The following is an 18,121-nucleotide window of genomic DNA, read 5'->3' on the forward strand; positions in this document are numbered from 1 at the left end:
GTTACACACCTTTTTTATTTTAATTTTAGTCATAAATTTTTAATTCAATAGTTTAAGTAAGTTATTACATATCCTTAAGCAACAAGGGGATGTAGCTCAGATGGTAGAGCGCTCGCTTAGCATGCGAGAGGTACGGGGATCGATACCCCGCATCTCCATAACACTTACAAATAATTGGTTATTTTATAATAAAACTTTAAGATAATTTTAATTATCATATTATATTCTTTTTTTTTATATACTAGTAAAATTGAGGACATTATACTTTTATTAAAGATAAAATAAAAAAGTTAATAAAAAAATTAAGAGTATCCCCTTAATATATCTATCTATCTATTCTATATTATAAAGGGAATATATTTTGGTAATCACCCATTTGATCTCCACTTTTTAGTAGATGATTATAGCTCTTAAATATATAAAAAAAATCTTTTTATATTTTTTTTAAATAACTATCCATAATTTATAATATTTGTCTGTGTGTAACTATTAGAGATACAAAGTGCCTCGGTTCCTCTAGTTAATATAGATATAATTTGTCACTTAAAAAATTTTCAAATGTTATAAATAATTTATAATTTTTATTTTAAAAATCAATTTAATAATTTATAAATTTATAAAACGTTATTTTTCAATTTTATATATTTGTACCATGCATTTAAGAAAAAAATATATTTATAAATAAGTTTAGTTTGATTTATGTACCTGTCTGAGGGCACACTCCTGTTCTTCCTGGTGAAAGGGGACCGAATAAGAGCTCCAACGATGTCTTCAAAAGGGGGGGGAGGTACCTGCAAAAGGTACTCCGACGCTCAAGTCAGTATATGCGCGAGTATCTAGGTTAAAAATGAACAGTGACATACCTTGTTACGTGTGACCTATTTATAGCATCTGACATGGGCCTGAGCGTGATGGGCCCTATCAGATGTTTACCAAATTAGGTAATACGGTACTAATTGGTCGTTTAGGCTTTAATCATGTACTTACCTTTCTTGACTGTGATTACTTGTTATGACTCGCCTAACCCTTCGGCAAGAGGCCGAGCCGTCTAATCAATACTAGTCGGAGCGGCAAATGACCGAACCGTCCAGTCCGTACACGGCAGCCTGTATACTTCCGGTATGTTCTATGTCGGCACGGCACCTGACCGAGCCGACTCGATGAATGATGATGGTCCATATTTGCATTAACCAGACTGATGTCGGTTCTCGGCCTCATGCCGAGCCGATGTTGATGATGATGCTTGTACGTGGCTATGCATGGGTGTCTGACGAAATGGCACGTGTTGGTCAACGTGACCGATAGGGACCTTCCGGTACACAAGCCCCCCAGCCTTGAGGAGGGAAGCGACGCAAAGGGTTAATTGATCTGAATGGGGTACAACGAAAGACTCAGGAATGTGTAGGGTTATGATTAAAGTGCCTCTCTGAGGCGTAGCTGGTAAGCATTGATTGCTCTGGTGCATAACTGACACATTAATTACGCGTGAGGGGTTACAACTGCTGATGGGATGTGAAGGGTTGCCATCATTATGCGTTTAATGGCGCATGCTAGGAGGTGTGGAACACGAAAAGTTGTATCCGTTGGGCTTTATTGACGCATGCGAAGAGTTTCATATCTTTGGACCGTTGGATTTAAATGATCCAACGGTATGCACAAGGGGGTGTCGTTTCAGGTGCTTATTAAAGGCGCCTATAAATAGGTGCAAAGAGGAGGGTTTTTTCGTGCAAGTTTATTAGTTGCTCTGAGCCGAAGCTGTTTGCGAGTGTTCTCAACGATAGGTCAAGCTCAACCATCAGGTACGTAATGGCTAATTTAGACGTTGTTAACATTGACTCTTCTGGGGACGAAGGGGAATCTAGGTTAAGGGCGACGCCGAACCAGGATATGCCTTCGGCTTCGGCATCTAATGGGGACAACTCCGTGGGGTCGGCTTCTGGGTCCGGTCATTCTCAAAGTGGGAGTGGTTCTGCATCGGCTGTAGGTTCTGATGAGCAGCCGAGCCGGGGTGGAGAATCGTCAAGAACGTTCCCGTCCATATCAACTCCGGGGTACTCATGGGTGCATGGTGAGGTTGGCAGTGTATACTCTCGGTATACGAGTAAGAAATCTCTTGTGGATTTTGTATCAGCTGTGAAGTTTTTAGATTTTCCTGAAGATGAGGAACCTTCTGCCATCTTCTTTCAACCGTGCCGAGGCGACGGGGTGTCAAATCCAGACTTTGTTTATTTGGGTCAGGGGACTTCTAAGTACCCCTTTTTCTATGTTTATGATTATATGTTCCGGGATTTGAAGATATCTCTCCCGTTTGACGATTACTTCATGGGTATACTTCGGCTTCTGAATGTGGCGCCAAGTCAACTTCATCCGAACACCTGGGCCGCTATGCAAGGGTTCAGGCATTTGTGTCTGGGTCTCGGCCTTTCTCCCACTCCACATCTATTTTTGCGTTTCTACACTTCTCGGCCGACAAGGAAGGCCAAGTGGCTGTCTTTGATTCGCCACAGTGACTGTCTGCTACAACCTTTTACCACTTCCTACAAAAAATTTAAAGTGGGATTTATGAAGGTGATGATTCGGCCGGAACCAGGAAAGAAATATTTTTTTGACACTGAGGGGAATCCACTGTTTCCCTTCTACTGGACCCGGAAGCCGCGCAAATATGACACGGTTTCCAAATCACGCCTGTCTCCGGAGGAGAGACGAAGTCTTGAATTTTTAGACAAGTTGCCTCGGCCTCTCCCATGCCGTCCTCTTGTCCGATTGTTTGATTCGGCTGACGTAGTCGAAGAATTAATTGGTATGGTATTTTTCCTACTTGTTTGAATTCAAGTGTTATCATTGATTTTGACTAATGATGTGCAGGTATAATGGCGGGTCATGATGATTTGGATATTCGCAATTTGCTTCGAAACCACTTGGCGTCGAATACCGCGAATAGGCCTACGCCCGCCGCGCCCGTGAATCCAGCTGGTCAAGGTAGCGGGGTCGGGCCTGCGCCTCGGCCAAAGAAGACCACCCGGCCCCAACCAGAAAAAAGAAGGCCTGATTCTAGGGCCGAGGAGGAGAGTCGCCGGGCGAAACAGCGCCGAGTGGCCAGCCTCCCTGTTCCCGAAAGCTTGTCGGCACCAAGTTTCTTGGCTGGCAATGTGAACGCTCAGGATTTCCTGAGTCAAGACCTGACCTCTGAGGCAGGCCAGGGGCTGCTGAGCCGGATGAGTTCGGCGCAAAAATGGAGCTTCTTTTGTGAGTTCCAAGTGCGTGCTGTGGCCATGGCACAAAGCATTGTCATGCAGCCAAACGGTGAGGCTGATGAGCTGCGCAAACAGCTAGCTGATCAGGAAAAGTCTCTTCAAGAGACATTGGCTGCTTTGACTGACGCCCAAACGGCTAACAGTAAGTACCAGGCCGAGATGGACCGCCGATGACTTGGCTTTAAAGGTACAGCGTCTCGAACTTGCTCTAAAGGGCGAGACTGAGAAGGTGACAGTTCTGCGCAAGGAGCTGGAAGCTGAGAAGATTGCCTTTGGAGCTTATCAGGAAAAGGCACGTGCCAAGGTTCTCAGTCAGCATCAGGCCGGTTTCGCCCAATGTGCTCGTCAAGCCTGCTACTTCGGCGATTTTCCTCCTGACTTCCACCTAGATATGTCCAAGGATTTCTTTGAGGGGAAGTTAGTGGACATGACTGCCATCCCCCCGGACCAGCAACCGGATGAGGAGGCCCCAGCACGGGTTGCCGGACCGAACGAGGAGACGGTGTGCGAGGAAGGTGCCCCGGAAGATGGTCCAGTGCAGGGGGAGGTTGAGGTGCAATCTTGAATGATGGGCTAGTAGGATTTTCTTTGAATGTTTTTGTTGTATGAATGGGCCAGTAGTGCCCTCCAATGAATGTACTTTCTGAGGCCGATAGCGCCTGAATGAAATCATCTTTTAATTTTCCAATTTATCTTGTGTACTATTGAATTGATAAAATTTGTTGTCCCAGACCGAGAGGTGTCTCGGGAAGGGAGACTTGTTAAATAATTGGAAGTCACATCCTTAGCCGAGAGACATCTCGGGAGGGAAGACTTGTTAAATAATTGGAGGTCACATCCTTAGCCGAGAGACATCTCGGGAGGGAAGACTTGTTAAATAATTGGAGGTCACATCCTTAGCCGAGAGACATCTCGGGAGGGAAGACTTGTTAAATAATTGGAAGTCACATCCTTAGCCGAGAGACATCTCGGGAGGGAAGACTTGTTAAATAATTGGAAGTCACATCCTTAGCCGAGAGACATCTCGGGAGGGAAGACTTGTTAAATAATTGGAAGTCACATCCTTAGCCGAGAGACATCTCGGGAGGGAAGACTTGTTAAATAATTGGAAGTCACATCCTTAGCCGAGAGACATCTCGGGAGGGAAGACTTGAATAATTTAAAGCATGATTGTAAAAATAAAGTATGATTGAATCGTGTTGTCATTGATAAATGGATGCCTCGTTAAAAACCTTGCCGGCCAAAACCTCTTTTCACTATTTTTTAAGAGGGAAAAAGACCAGTTCAAGGAAAAGAGTGCACCCTTAAAACGTTTACAAATTTGTGAAATAGACAACTAGCTATAGTAAGTCTTCAAGTGTGTAGAGTTCCATGTTCGCGGGAGAACTTTGCCGGATAGCTCTTCCAACTTATATGCTCCGTTGTCTAGAGCGTGTCGTACTCGAAACGGGTCGTCCCAATTAGCTGCCAGTTTGCCTTCAGACGGTTTGCGCCTTGCCGATCCGGTTGCTCTCCATACAAGGTCTCCTTCATGAAATATTCTTGGTTTGAGGTTAGAATTGAAGCGCCGACTCATGCGTTGCTTGCATGCTTCGACTACTACCTGCGACTTGTCCCGCACCTCATCAAGAACATCTAGTTCAGCCCGAAGAGATGTGTCATTGAAGTCCTCCTGAAAATGTTGCCGTCTGAATGATGGTTCCCCTATTTCAACTGGTATCATTGCGTCGGCACCGTATGTTAGGCGAAAAGGGGTTTCTTTAGTAGTAGACTGAGGTGTGCACCGATATGCCCACAAAACTTCCGGCAACTCTTCAGCCCACGCTCCCTTTGCTGATCCGAGTCGTTTCTTCAATTCTGTGAGTATGACTTTGTTAGCAGCTTCGGCCTGTCCATTCGACTGAGGATGTTCAACTGATGTGAATCTGTGCCGAATGCCAAGGTTTTGCAGGAAAGAGTTGAATTTTTTATCCGTGAACTGTAAACCGTTGTCGGAGATTATGGCATATGGAATGCCGAACCGAGTAACCATGTTTTTCCAGACGAACTTCTGGACGTTGGCAGCAGAGATGCAAGCAAGCGGCTCAGCCTCTATCCACTTTGTGAAATAGTCTACTGCTACGAGGAGGAACTTAACTTGCCCCTTTGCAACCGGAAATGGTCCCAATACGTCAATTCCCCATATGGCAAACGGCCAAGGAGAGCTGATGGTGTGCAGCTCGGTGGCCGATGCATGAATGAGGTTCCCATACTTCTGACATTGAATGCATTTTTTTGCAAAATCTGCACAATCCCCCTTCAGGGTCGGCCAGAAGTAACCTGCACGCAGAACCTTGACTGCTAGCGTTCGTCCTCCGGAATGAGATCCACAAATGCCCTCGTGGATTTCTCGCATTACATAGTCAGCTTGGTGGCTATCTATACATTTGAGCATCGGGGATGAGAAACCTCGCCTGTAGAGATCCTCGGCAATCATGGAGTATCTAGCCGCGCGAATGCGCAACTTCTTTGCTTCCACCGGGTCGGTTGGTAATTCGCCGTGAGTGATGTATTTCCGAATGGGTGTGATCCATGAGGGTGCTTCATCTACTGTCATGCATTCGGTGGTTACACTTGGGGAAGGAACCTCAAGGTGAATGGTGGTTCGCAATTGTCCCGGTTTTCGGCTACTGGCGAGTCGAGCCAACTGATCAGCTCGTTCATTATTATTGCGCAAGATATGTCGAACCTGTACTTCGCTGAAGTTGTCTTTTAGCCTTTGAAATAGATAGTAATATTGCAGTAGGTTTGAGTCCTTGACTTGAAAATTGTCATTAACTTGCTCGGCCACAATCTTTGAATCAGTGCAGCATATAATTCTTTTTATGCCCATTTCGGTTGCCAACCGCATTCCGGCCAGCAACGCTTCGTACTCTGCTTGGTTATTAGAGGCCCGAAAACCGAACCGAAGAGACTGTTCGACTGTGATGCCCGACAGACTAGCCAGAATTATCCCTGCTCCACTACCTTGAGCATTAGAGGAGCCGTCGACGTGCATAGTCCACGGCTCATCTTCAAAATGTCCTGGGGGGGTAAGCTCGTTAACAAAATCTGCCAGATGCTGTGATTTGACGGGACCTCTCGGTTCGAAGGACAAATCAAACTCTGAGAGTTCGACCGACCATGCTACCATTCGGCCGGCGATCTCTGGTTTGCGTAAGATTCTGGCTACTAGGCAGTCGGTTCGGATAATGATCTTGTGGCTCTGAAAATATTGCCGAAGTCGACGAGCCGTGTAGATGAGGCCCAGGGCTACCTTTTCTATCAGCTGGTAGCGTCGTTCGGCATCCTGAAGAGTCCGACTGATAAAATATACCAGCTGTTGCTGCTCCTGATTTTCTTGTACCAGAACGGCACTGATGGAACTACTCGAGATAGCCAAATACACAATCATATCTAGTTGACCGATTGGTTTAGACAAGATTGGAGGAGCCCCAAGGCGTGTCTTGAACTGCTGGAATGACTCCTCACACTCCTGAGTCCATTTAAATTTTTCAGTCTTTTTGAGCAAAACGAGAATAGGCTTGGCTATTTCGGCCATACATGGAAGGAACCGGGACAGGGAGGTGAGGCGGCCGGCTAATTTTTGTACATCCTTTAAAGTGCTTGGGCTCTTCATATTCAAAATGGCTTGGCACTTGTCGGGGTTTGCTTCAATGCCTCGACTGGACAGCATGAACCCTAAAAATTTGCCGCCTGAGACCCCAAATACACATTTTTCGGGGTTCAATCGCATTTGATGATGCCGAAGGGCTCTAAAAACGTCGGTCAGATCTTGGGTATGTGCCGACACGGTACTTGATTTTACCACCATGTCATCGACATACACCTCCATGCTTCGACCAATCTGGTCATGAAAAACTTTATTCATCAAACGTTGATAAGTGGCTCCGGCATTTTTCAACCCGAACGGCATGACCCGGTAGCAATAATTGGCCGATTCAGTGATGAAGGCCGTCTTGTCTTCATCTTGGGGGTGCATCCGGATTTGATTATATCCGGAGTATGCGTCTAAGAAAGACAAGAACTGGTGTCCCGACGCTCCATCAACAAGTCGGTCAATGTTTGGCAGTGGGTAGGCATCTTTTGGGCAGGCTTTATTCAGGTTAGTGTAGTCGGTACACATGCGCCACTTCCCATTCGGCTTGCGGACCATAACAACATTGGCTAACCATGTTGTATAGTGCACTTCTCGGATGAACCGAGCATCAAGTAATTTTGACACCTCCTCTTCGATAGCTGCTTTACGCTCTTCACCAGTTTTTCGACGCCGCTGAGCAATCGGTCTAGCTTCCTTACTGACGGATAGTTTGTGGCACAGGAAATTGGGGTCGATGCCAGGCATGTCGGATGGCTGCCATGCGAATAAGTCATTGTTTTCCAAGACCACTTGTTTAATGGCAAGCTGCACCTTGTGAGACAGGTTGGCGCCTAGGTAAGTGACTTGAAGATCAGATGTGCCGACTCGAAATGGTTGCTTTTCTTCCGTGGGCTCTACCCTTTCATCCTGGTTGATTCGGGGGTCGAGGTCCATAACCGATTGCTGCGAGACCGAATGCACTCTTCTCGGCTCCTTTGACTCTTCTTCCTGTATTTTTGGCAAACGTAAGCTGGTAAAGTAACATTCTCGGGCGGTTTTTTGATCGGCATGGATGGTGACTATTTGTCCGGACCGGCCTGGGAATTTCATTGCCAGATGTGGTGTGGATACAATTGCGCCGAGTCGGTTCAGTGACGGCCTACCAAGCAGGATGTTATATGATGTATTGGCATGCACCACCACATATTTAACCGGGATATCACTGTACTCATCCCCATCAAACCCGAACCGTGTTGTCAGCTTGATGTATCCCTTCGTGTGTACTCGTTCGCCAGAGAACCCAACCAGAGGTTCGTCATAGGGGAACAGCTCGGATTCCGGAATCCCCAACTGCTTGAATGTATTCCAATAAAGAATGTCGGCTGAACTGCCCTGGTCCACTAGCGTTTTACGTACAATACAGTTGTGAATTTCAACGCTAATGACCATTGGATCATCCTGGTCTGGATCAATACCTTTAAAATCATCTTTTGTGAAAGTGATAGTTGGTAGGTGGGGTCGGGATGTCTCAACCGAGTGTACATGCCGAACGGCTCGTAGATGTCTGCGTCGCGCCGATGAGGTGGAGCCTCCGCCTGCGAAACCACCAGCTATGGTATTGATTACCCGTCTAGGCTGTGTCGAGGGTTCTTCCTCTCTTCGCTCTCTCCGTTCCCTAGACCGGCTACGTTCGCGGTACGAACGTGTTTCGGCCCTCCTTTGGCTGGATTGTTCATACTGCCTAGGACGATCAACATGCCTGGTCGAGTTGGGTTGGCCTACGAACCCTTGGAGTTGCCCCTGTTTGATTAAATCCTCGATCTTATCTCTCAAGGCTGCACACTCCTCTGTCGAATGTCCTCTGTTGCGATGGTATCTGCAGGATTTGGTCGTATCGGCCCTCGGGGGGGTGGACGCCCGTTTCGGAACTGTGAGTATTTCCGAAGCGAGTGCTTGTTCCAACACAGCTGTCCTGCTCGTATTGAGCGGTGTATACTGGGAGTACCTCGGCCCTCGGGGATGTTTCTCACGAGGAAGAGGTTCTTTAGGACGGCTTCGAAAGGTCGTCTCGGTCGTTTTCTCAGGTTTTGCTGACGTTTCCGCTCGGGCTTGGCTTCGGAATTCCGCCAATTCTTCCATTTGCATATATTTGTCAGCGCGTCGGCGCAAGTCATCCATGTCTGTCGGCGGTTTTTTACAGATGCTATTGGCAAAGGGGCCTGGTTTTAGGGCAGTAGTTAGATGATGAAGAGCAACCGCAGGGTTCAGATCGCGAATTTCCAGTGCTGCTTTGTTGAAACGGGTCATGAACGCCCGAAGTGATTCCTTCCTCTCCTGACGGATACTAACCAGTGATAGAGAAGTCAACTGGTGTGGTCGACTTGTAGCGAACTGGATGGTAAACTGGGAAGCTAGGGTGCCAAACGAGTCGATCGAGTTGGCCGGGAGCCGGGTGAACCAGCTCAACGCTCGTCCTTTCAGCGACGTCGGGAAGATTCGGCACAGGGCGGCGTCGTCGGTGGTGTTTAAGGTGACCTGAGTCAGGAACACGTCAACGTGTTCATCTGGATCGGTGGTTCCATCGTACTTGTCGAGAGACAAGGACTTCCAGTTGTCAAGGAGGGCGGATTGCATGATATTGGGTGTAAAGGGGTGCCGGTGGGATGCTGTCGGCATGGGCTGTAACGGTCGGCTAGCCGAGGCATGGGCGGCAGGGGCAACAGAGGTGTAAGGGACCGAGGTGTGCTGGCCATGCGAATGGAACGATCCTTGAGTATGGGTTGTCTCGGAGGGCTTCCACGTAGGATCACGGTACTGGTTCTTGAGGGCGATGTTTTCCGCCCGTAGTGCAGCCATTTCGGCCGCGTCTCTCTCCCGTTGTTGCTTCATGGCGGCCATCTCCTCCTTCATCTGTCGCACCATACTATTCAAGTTTGTTTCTTCTGTCGTCTCGGCCCCTGACTGATGCTCGTCTTCGGACTGGTGTTCTTCCACGTTATTCTTCCTCGTTTTCACCATGCTTTCTTCTAACAATAAATCTCGAATTTGCTCTCGGTTCGGCCCCACGGTGGGCGCCAAAATGTACCTGTCTGAGGGCACACTCCTGTTCTTCCTGGTGAAAGGGGACCGAATAAGAGCTCCAACGATGTCTTCAAAAGGGGGGGGAGGTACCTGCAAAAGGTACTCCGACGCTCAAGTCAGTATATGCGCGAGTATCTAGGTTAAAAATGAACAGTGACATACCTTGTTACGTGTGACCTATTTATAGCATCTGACATGGGCCTGAGCGTGATGGGCCCTATCAGATGTTTACCAAATTAGGTAATACGGTACTAATTGGTCGTTTAGGCTTTAATCATGTACTTACCTTTCTTGACTGTGATTACTTGTTATGACTCGCCTAACCCTTCGGCAAGAGGCCGAGCCGTCTAATCAATACTAGTCGGAGCGGCAAATGACCGAACCGTCCAGTCCGTACACGGCAGCCTGTATACTTCCGGTATGTTCTATGTCGGCACGGCACCTGACCGAGCCGACTCGATGAATGATGATGGTCCATATTTGCATTAACCAGACTGATGTCGGTTCTCGGCCTCATGCCGAGCCGATGTTGATGATGATGCTTGTACGTGGCTATGCATGGGTGTCTGACGAAATGGCACGTGTTGGTCAACGTGACCGATAGGGACCTTCCGGTACAATTTAATTCAAAGAGATTTCACATTTCAATTCAAAAGTAATTTTAGAATTTTTAAAATTACACCAAACTATCAATTTATAATTTTTTTATTAATTTTTTTAATCAATTTACAATTTTTGACTCGTTTGATATTGAACACCCTACCCTACAACTACAAGTAACAGTGCAAGAACAAGGTCGATATAACTTTTATCAGTCACATTCATATTGTTTTTGTTAGTATATAACCTCTAATATGCAAATGCAATCAACGTACAAGACGTACGTTAATGACCCGAAATTATAAATGTGTGGACAGTGTGGTACATTTGTTTTTTTTAGTTGCTTAGTGTCATTCAGAGCATAATATTAAAAATTGAACTGGTAGGTCACTAATTGGACTGGGGTTAGGATATTAGATTAGTAGGTCAAAGATTGAACTGATAGGTCATTAATTGAATCGCATGACTCGATTTTTATTAATTTTTTTAAAAAAATATTCATGTTAAATATATTTTATACTTATAAATTTTAATAAATTTATATCCTATTTTAAATTTCAATTTTCTTCTTATTTAAAATTATCTTTATTTTTATTTTTTATAAAGAAATACATAAAAAAAATTACATGTTAAACTATATATTAATACAAATTAAAAATATAAATAATATGTACATATATAATATGTTTGCAATTGATATCACAAAATAAAATATGTAATATCTACATAGATATTATATTATTAAATATATAATTTAAAATTAATAATATGCTATAAAAGTTATTTAAGTTGCATATATTACAAATAAATACATTAAAACAAGTAGTCATTGTTATGTTTTAATAAGACTCTTTGTTCTACTATTAAAAGATTCAATTCTCATTGTTATTTTTGTGATTTGTGGTCCCTTAAAAAAAAAATTTTTAAAATTGTGGTTGAATCGATTTAGCTCATCGGTTCACTAGTTGAACCGGAAAATTGATCGGTTCAATCCGGTTTGAAACGAGTCAAATGCATAACCGATCCAACTTAAGGTTCGAACCGGCTGAACTATCGATTCCCGGTTCAACCAATTCGACCAGCCGGTTCAATCCGATTTTTACAACACTGATTCAGAGTATATTCGACATATGTTTGATTTGACAAAAAAAATCATAAATCATTAAATATAAGTAGAATAAAAAATTGTAAGATAGTACAAATTAAATGAAGAAAAATAAAATTTTTATTTTTTTTACTAATAAATAATAGGATAACTTTTTTATCTTTCTAAAAAAAAAAAAGAAATTGTCCTAAGCGTAAAATACTCAAAAGATTAAAAAATGCATCACTATTGTTGATGTGTTACAGTCATCACATCACTCTTTATTATCGTTTATGTTATTATTCATCATTATTATTAATGTTTCGTCTTTTATTATAATCGTTTATCATTATTATTGTCACGTAATATTATTTTCATCTACCATTATCATTGTCACGTAATATTGTTGTTATTGTGATTTATTATCATTTTGTCTCTTAACACCACTATCACAATTAATAATGTTAATATTTTTATTATTATTAATATTAATATTTGTGTTATTATTATTGTTGTTATTATTACTATTACTATCATAATTATGATTTTTATTAAGATAATTAATAAATTTTTTTTAAAAAAGATAGTAAAATTAATATTATTTTGTTTGTGTTAATTGCTCACCAAATAAAGTTAGGATAATATTGATAATATATATATTAACTTGTTTAAATTTAAAAATTAGTTTGACTAATGAAATATTTTTTTGCTAAAATCTTGTAAATATACTACAATACGTGATGTTGAAGTTTTTCGGGTTTAATATATTATTATGTTTTTTTAACATTTTTGTTTGCAAGTTTTTAATTAAGTCTCTAAACAAGAAAATAATGTAATTGGATTTTAAGGTTTGGAAATTCAAGTATAATTATATTATGTGGGGTAATTTTAGTGAGAATAATTATATAAGAACAATTAATAACTCTTAGATTAAAATAAATAACTTAAATTAAAAGATTAATAGTAAAGCTTTCATATATCATTACTTTTATGGTTTTTACTATCGTGGTTGTCATGTCATTGTCGTTGTCTCTATCATGATAGTGGAGGTGACATCAACGGTGGTGATGATGGTTGTAATGGTAGTGATAAGTGTGACAACAATAAAGGGAATTACAATGACAACAATACATGGTAGGTTTATTTGTAATATTTTTAATATAAGTCATTTATTTTAATTTTAAGAGTTGAGATTGAACATTCTCATTCTCATGTAAAAATAACATTTTTTTTTCTCTCCCTCTCTAACAAACACACATATATCATATATGATATATGGATACCTTATAAGAGAAATGCATTATTATGAGAGATGAAAGGACTAAATAATAGTCATTAATTTATTGATAAAAAAAATTTATGATTGAGACTAAAACTTAATTATAGATACTTGTCTATTAAACTAATATTATTATTACTACCTTCACAATCACCACTATCTACCGCCAACAATACCCACCACCACAACCTAAGCCTCTTTGGAGGTGTTTGATACGTGGAATGTTTTTATATTCCTAAGAATCTTAAAATAAAAATATTAGTTTTTCATGTTTGATAACTATTTTAAAAGAAATTCCCAAAATATAATTTACTAGGAACCATTTTTATCCCACTTTCTTACAAAAACATCCACATAAGGAGGTGGGAATCCAATTTTCTCGAGTCAAGGGAATTTTTTTTTTATGTATATAAAAAAATCATAGTACCCCTTTTTAAAACAAAAAATATTTCTCGTATTCTCACTCCCCCTCTCTTTTCCTCTCTCCCTCTCCCCCTCCTTTCTCTGTCTCCCTCCCATATCTTTATTTCTCTCTCACACTTTCTTGTATTTAATTATTTATTGATCTTTTCAATTTTAATAATATTATTAAAATTTATTTCGTTTCTACATTTTAATGGTATTTGTTAACATTTTTTTTTCATTTGAATGAAATAAAATAAAATATTTTTATTCTTCTTAATTATAATGTAACATTTTTATTTATTATTATTTTGTTGAATTTTGTATTTAAATAATTTTAATAAGTTTTCAACTTTTTAAAATAGTTTAATATCATATTTGTGATAAGATTTAAGTATGTATGTGTATATATATATATATATATATATATATATATATATATATAATGAGTTTATTTTAATAAAAGATATTTTTGTAAAAAAATATTTATAAACCCAAGAATATACTATTATACCTAAAGATGAAAATCTTTAATTCTTAAGAATCATATATAAATATTCTCAATAACTTTTATGAGTAACCAAACATATTTTAGTTATTTTCAAGAATCATGATTCTCAAGATTTGCAATTCCAGGAATCAGGATACCTAAGTATGAAAAAAATTCTACCGTATCAAATGCTCGCTTAAAAGTTTCTATTGTATGGCTATAGGGGTTTTGAACACCGCAAAACAATTGTTGATAACATGATTTATGTTTATTTGTGTAATTGTGTTTATAAAATGATTGCTTGTGTGTAATTTGAGTTTCTATTCTATTTTGGTGTTTTAGGGTTCATATATGCCTTAAATCATAAAAATTGTGTAATTTGTATGATTTAAGAGTTGATGTATATAACTTTGATGTTTACAAATATTATAAGCATTTTAGTATGTATCTGGTGTTGAATGAGTGGTATTGAGCAATTGGAGGTCATAACAGAAACCATGGGAAGCCTCCAATTCACACAAATCATATTTCTACATAAGTGCAAACTTCATGATCACGTCAAACATAGAATCTTATGCTAGGTGTAAGAATTCTCAAGAGCTTTATGTTCGCTCAACATCAGGTGCCATTTGACATTGTTTTTATGTAAATTGGTTGCCAGATGCAAAAATCCAGAGAGTTTTTTGTCCTATCAATGTTAGGCATGATAGATGTTGTGTTGGGCGCGATATGTGACAAAATTAACCTTTGTGATATTCATAATAATTTTAACTCTAGATGTTAGCTAACCAATGGTTTTGTAATCACTCAAAATGGATGTTGTGAACTTAAGATATAATCAAATTAGTGAGTAAATGTCAAGTTGTATGCAAAATATCACAATTTAGTAATTTTTAAGTATGATAGATGGTAAAACTAGCACTTGAGATCAACATAAAAGTTGTATATAATTTTCTTAACTTCCTAATGATATAATAATTAATTGGATGTCATAATTATAATTAGGGATATAATGTTTACATCCCATGTAGTCAAATAAGTATTATAATTTATTTAAGTATAAATAATGAGTATGAGTTTAAAATGTGAATATCTAAGTGATATCTTTTGTTATAATCTTGGAAATGAATTGAGTTACTGTTGATGTTTAATAAACAAGTTATAGAAGAATATACGAGATTTTAAGGAGTAAAATATGACTGACAATTGAGAGTGCTAAAGTTATATGAACAAGATGTTGTGTTTGAGTTGTTGTATATGTGAACTATGTGTTCTGGAGTCTAAGCTATGCTTAGTAGGTAGAAATTTCAAGTTTGTGCTTGATTATTTGAGAAGTCTAGATAGAAATCTTGTAGTGTGAAAGTTTAGACAGAGAGATCTAGTAAGGTGAAGTTTAGATAGAGGTCTAGTAGTACGATACACATTTGTGTGTTGTGATGATGTGATTGAGTCCATCCATATCATGTATATTTTGTTTAGGGGTGGTTGTGAGTCTACGTGGGAGAGTCTCTATGATCTTATACATTAGCCTCAAGGGTGTTATGGTTGGAAACCTCTCATCTATGAGTGGGGATGAGGGGAAACCATACGCAACTATAGAACCCCAACTGACTTTTGATATATGTTCTTCCTAGTTGAGAGTGGATTGAGAGGGTCACCTAGTGTGTGGTGATCTAATCCATGTACTCCTATGGTACCTTATACTTACGAGTGCTTTATGCAAAAATAATGGTACCACATGCATATAAAGCTATCAACATGAGTCCACTTATGAGTCAATTATTTTGTGTTGGGGTTGTGTGTGAAATGTTATGATGTTTGTAAGTGTTTTAGATCTACTCGACCTTTTTGTATGTGTTTTTGAACACGTGAGATATATCTCCACTTCTCTTTTTGGTTGTTTGTTGTTTCTTGTGTGGACTAATTGCTAATACAAGTGAGCATGACTTCATTGAGCAATATAAGGATGTATGTGGCAAAATTTAGGCTTCATAGCTTTCACATGGATTTGCTCTGATAAGTTGTGACATCAAGACAATGAATTATTAATTCAGTCTATGTTTTATAGTTTTAGACATATTTTATTGAGTTATTATTTATTTGAGACTAGTCAAGTTAACTTTGTAATTACATTTTAATGTCTCTTTATTTTCAAACCTCATATGAATTGTTTTATTTAGGAAAAAAAAAGAATAGATGTGAACATTTTATCCAAATATCATAAATTTTTATTACTTAATTAACATAAATTAATATTAATTATTTTAAAAATGTTTGGATAGAAATATGTCACAATTGGTTCAAAATAATCCAACAAAGTTCATATTTAAACTAAACTAATTAAATTTGTTTAGATTTTTTGTTATCTAAACCAAATCAATTGAAATTTGATATTGATTGATTCATATATAAGACTCCCACTTTTGAAGTTCAAACAAACCAATTATTTACATATTACTATTTTAATTTTTCTATTGATTAATATAATAAATATTGTGTTTCGCTTTGAAATATTTCTCTATATTTCCATTTTGAACAAATTCAAGGTTTCACAAATAAACCTTCACAATTAAATGAAGCATTTCTCTATATTTTTGTTTTTTTTGACACCAATCAAGCAGTGACGGATCCAGAAAATTTAAGTAGTGGGAGAAATATTTAAAGACATGAATTTGTCAAAATATAAAATAAAATTTCTATAAAAATAAATACATATCATAATTGTTCTCTATGAGTTTTCACAGTTTGAAAACATTGAATGATTTGCTCATTTTCAATACTATCAAAAACCTCTCTCTATATATAAGTAACTAAACAATCATTAAACAATCCCTTCTAATTTTGAAAAAGCACTGTCAAAGCATACATCTATGAAATAATTTTCAAGTTGATTATTTAATGCCAAAAGTTCAACTGAAGAAAATTCAGAAGAATAAAATTGAGCAAAACGAATCAACTTCTCCTTATCAAATGCAGAAAATGAATCTCTTGGATTTAAACATGCTACACAAAGAAACAACTCAATATTTGTTTATGTGAAACAGTTGTTTAATTCTTGAAGTTGTTGATCAATCACTTGAAAAAATAATTCAACTTGAAAATATAATTTTAATTAATGTAATGTTTATAACATACAATGTTTCCTCTAAACATAAAAATAGAATGAGTAAATAAAATTTAAAATACTGAATTTCTCATTAAAAATAAAAAATAATTCAAATAAAGTAATATAAAAATAATAATTTTAAATACACTAACCTCAAAGATCACTTTAAATGTATAGTTTAACTATTAAAATATGAAGGAGTAGAGATGGAAGAAATTTTTTTTCTTCTTCCAATTTCACTCTTCTACACTTTAAAATGTGTTAGAGGTAGATGAGAATCTCAAAATATGAATAAAAATGAAAAAAGTAAAATAAAATAAAAAAAATATAAAATATCCAAAAAGAGGTTAATAATAACGTATAATTTTTTTTTTACTTAAAATACATATATGATTAATTTATAATTTTTTTTATCTTGATTTACAATTTAAATGCATAACTTTTTTTCTTTTGAAACATATAATTTGTTGTTAATTTTTATAATATATTAAAATATATTTTTTAAATATTTCTTCTCACACAAAAATAATTGTAACAAGACTCAAATTCAACTATAATTTTATAACTTTTTAATTTTTAATTTTTATTTTTAAATTTTAAATAAAAATAATATCATATCATATATATTAAAAAGAAAATCTGAAAAGTTAGTGGGGGCAACTGCCCCCACAAACATATATACCTGCAATCAAATCAAGTATAATAAATGAACACTATTAAATGTAATGAAGAAAAATGTCCTATTTTTCCTTATAACTAACTCAAGTCATAATAAAATGTTTAATTATAATTTTGTATGCCACGTAAATCATGTTATAGTCACGTAAATAATGTTATAGACACGTAAATATCCTTTTTACTAATTAAATTATCTTTTTAATTCTTTATAATATCAAATATATAATTTTAATCTTTCATTTTTTTTACAATTTTAATCCTCAATTTTATAACATCTTTAATTTTGATCCTTTTACTAGATGTTTATTTGTTAAAATTATAACATGTTTGTTATAACCTAACATTAGATAGATGATATGATAATTAATATTAAATAATATTTAAGTTAAATTATATTTTTAATTCTTATTTTTATCTCATAAAAATATAAAATAAGATGAAAATACGATAAGAATAAAAATTAACAGTTAAATTCAACCTAAATATTATCAAATATTAATTATAGTATCATTTTTATAATATTAAATC

General features: G+C 37.8%; 1 non-coding gene across 1 annotated transcript; it reads left to right on the forward strand.

Moving 5' to 3' along the window:
* Positions 1 to 85: 85 nt before the first annotated feature.
* Positions 86 to 158, forward strand: TRNAA-AGC (transfer RNA alanine (anticodon AGC)). Its single transcript has one exon. It is a non-coding gene; the product is annotated as a tRNA-Ala (tRNA).
* Positions 159 to 18,121: the final 17,963 nt, after the last annotated feature.

The sequence above is a fragment of the Cajanus cajan genome, chromosome 4 (genome assembly GCF_000230855.2).
Source record: "Cajanus cajan strain Asha chromosome 4, NIPB_CcT2T_4, whole genome shotgun sequence".
NCBI lineage: Eukaryota > Viridiplantae > Streptophyta > Magnoliopsida > Fabales > Fabaceae > Cajanus > Cajanus cajan.